Source organism: Colobus angolensis, unplaced genomic scaffold (genome assembly GCF_000951035.1).
Source record: "Colobus angolensis palliatus isolate OR3802 unplaced genomic scaffold, Cang.pa_1.0 Scaffold257, whole genome shotgun sequence".
Lineage (NCBI taxonomy): Eukaryota > Metazoa > Chordata > Mammalia > Primates > Cercopithecidae > Colobus > Colobus angolensis.
Genome location: NW_012115788.1, coordinates 1,012,027 through 1,015,095, shown reverse-complemented (window position 1 = coordinate 1,015,095; position 3,069 = coordinate 1,012,027).

Here is a 3,069-nt window from a genome sequence, read left to right as displayed (position 1 = left end):
AAATATATATATATATGTAATGTACACATTATAAGTCTGTCAACACAGTTTTGTCATCATAAATTAATGTAGCTATAAATCAGATGAGAAGAGAATTACGAAGAACATTACATTCATACTATAAATTTGCCTATAAATACATACTTTTTATATATTTATATATATGCTTTATATACTTTATATATATTTACTTTATGCATATGTATAAAGGTGTATATATATATACTTTTACTGCTGCTTTCTATTTTTTCATGCGGATTTGAGTTGCTGTCTAGAATCTTTTCATTTCTACCTGAATATCTTCATTTAGTATTTCTTGAAGGGTAAGGCTGCTAGTGATAAATTGTATTTGTTTTATTTATCTGGGAGTATCCTAATTTCTCATTGTTTTGAGTGATTTTGCTCATTATGGAATTTTTGGTTAGCAGTCCTTTTTTTTAGAGATGGAGTTTTCCTCTGTTGCCCAGGCTGAAGTGCAGTGGCATGATCCTGGCTCACTGCAACTTCCACCACCCAGGTTCAAGCGATTCTCCTGTCTCTGCCTCTCGAGTAGCTGGGATTACAGGCATGCACCACTATGCCTGGCTAATTTTTGTATTTTTAGTAAGAGACAGGGTTTCACCATGTTGACCAGGCTGGTCTCAAACTCCTGACCTCAAGTGGTCCACCCGCCTCAGCCTCCCAAAGTGCTGGGATTACAGCCATGAGCCACCACACCTAGCCAACAGTCTTTCTTTCTGCACGTTGAATATGTCACTCACTGTCTTCTGGTCTCCATTGTTTTTTATTTGAAGTTGTTAATCATTTTCAGGATTTGTTGTATAATCACTTTTCTTTACCATTTTCAAAATCTTTTGTCCTTTCAGCAGTTTGATTTTGAAGTGTCTAGGTGAGGGTATCTGAGTTTATCCTCTTAGCAGCTCATTGAACTTTGTGCAAATTAATTTTTATTTCAATATTAATAGACTATTTTTAGAGCAGTTTTATGTTTACAGAAAAATTACACAGAAAGTACAGAGAGTTTCCATTTACCCCCTCACTGTTTCTTCTGTTATTAATATTTTAAATTAGTGTGGTACATTTTTTACAATTAAGCCAGTATTTATGCATTATTATTAATTATTGACACATTATTTTTTCAACTATTTTTCTACCTCCCCAAACTTGTTATATATATTATTATTATTAAGGGTTTACTCTTTGTGTTGTACATTCCATTGAATTTCTCCATTTGGTTAGATACCATTCTCATGCTTTCTTTCAGTTATTTAGTTCTATGAACATACTTATAAGAGCTGATTTCAAGTATTTATTAAATCCAGTGCCTGGGCTTCCTTGGGGACATTTTTATTGACTGCTTTGTTTGTTCCACCCCCTGTAAGTGGACCAGACTTTTGTGTTTCTTTGCATGCCTTGTAATTTTTTTTTGTTGTTGAAGCAGGATAGTTTATAGTGTGTCCACCACGGAAATCAGACCTCTACCCCTACCTACCCTGACCAGGGTTTGTTGTTTCTGTTATTTGTTTGTTTAGTGACTTTCCTCGACCAGTTGTCTGAAGTTTATATTCTTTGTTATGTGAGACCCACTCAAGTCTCTCTCGGTTAGTTAGTGGTCTGCTGATGATTCCATAGAGATTTCCTTACATGCCTTGAACCTGTAAGGGGCAAGAATTACTTAAAGGCATACTTTGTGTAGTGTTTTGATATTTTAGTGGTTGAAATTCATATGTATTGTTACAGAAGCTCCCCATGGTGGCTTTCTAGTAGAGGTGTGGAGCGGGGTGGTGATCAAGATTGTTAGAAGAAAATGAGATGAAAACAAATTCAGCTGCAGGATTGTCATTAATTTGCCAGTGAGCATTGGGAATCTTCACAGCGGGGGAAAGGATATGTTGGATTTTCTAATCATACTGCACCACTAAACTGTTCCTTGGTATGCATTAAGGGAAATGCTGCTAGAGTTTTCTTTCAAAGAACTTAACCTAAATTTCAGGATGTTTTCAAATCTTTAGCAATCCACAAACATAGAATTAGAAAAATAAGTAAGACTAGAGGGAAGGAAATTTTAAAAGAGGAAAGTTAACCACCCATAATTTTGAGAAAAAAAAGTAAACATGTAGGATTAGTTCACCAACATATTTTCTGAGTGTGTGAATACTATATGTTCATATGTATCCCTTCACACATTGCTTTTTAATTTCACAGATTTCTTTAAAGCCTCATGGAACACATCATTATCGCTGGATGCCCGGACACTTAATACACCTGACAGCAGGCGAAGTGCTCAGAATGGGACAGGATGTCACCTGGAATCAGCACTAAGTGATTCAGACTGTCCTTACTTTTAAATGGTAAAAAGTCTAAATACTTTTCTTAACATTATTTTATATTAATGATGGTCATTTATTCATTTTTATTTGTATTATTACTATTCACAACTCATTTCCTAATGAAATGAAGTTTCTGGCGTTAAAAACTAGTGTCAAATCTCTAGAAATCTTGTTATAAACAGATTTATAATGGTCAAATTGGTAGTATTTGGCTTTCTTTTTTTAGAACAGCAGCGCTTATCAGCTGTAGAACCAATTGCCAAGTTATAAAATTGATTTTTGAAAACAAAGCTATTTAATGTTTGTAAGCATTTTACATAGTAAAAGTGGGTTGTGTTCCTAAAATTTGAATATAGATGAAGGTCTGTCATAAATTACAATTTGTATACACTATTGTTTTCTGCAAGACTTAGTTATTACAGTCTGTTATAACTAATGCAGAAAACACAAGCTGTATCTCTCTTTTGGATTATGAATATTTTGTTTTCTTGTAGTGTCTGGCATGGAACTAAACTCACTGTGAAACCAACCCAACACAGTCCAAAACTGGGCCTGGTTTCATCTGAGCCTTTTCAATCCAGTTTGAAAATTCCGTTGACTTGCCCTTCCTCCAAAGATTCTTAGAAGTCACAACCATTTCCGGCCAGGCACAGTGGCTCACGCCTGTAATCCCAGCACTTTGGGAGGCCAAGGCGGGCGGATCACAAGGTCAGGAGATCGAGACCATCCTGGCTAACAC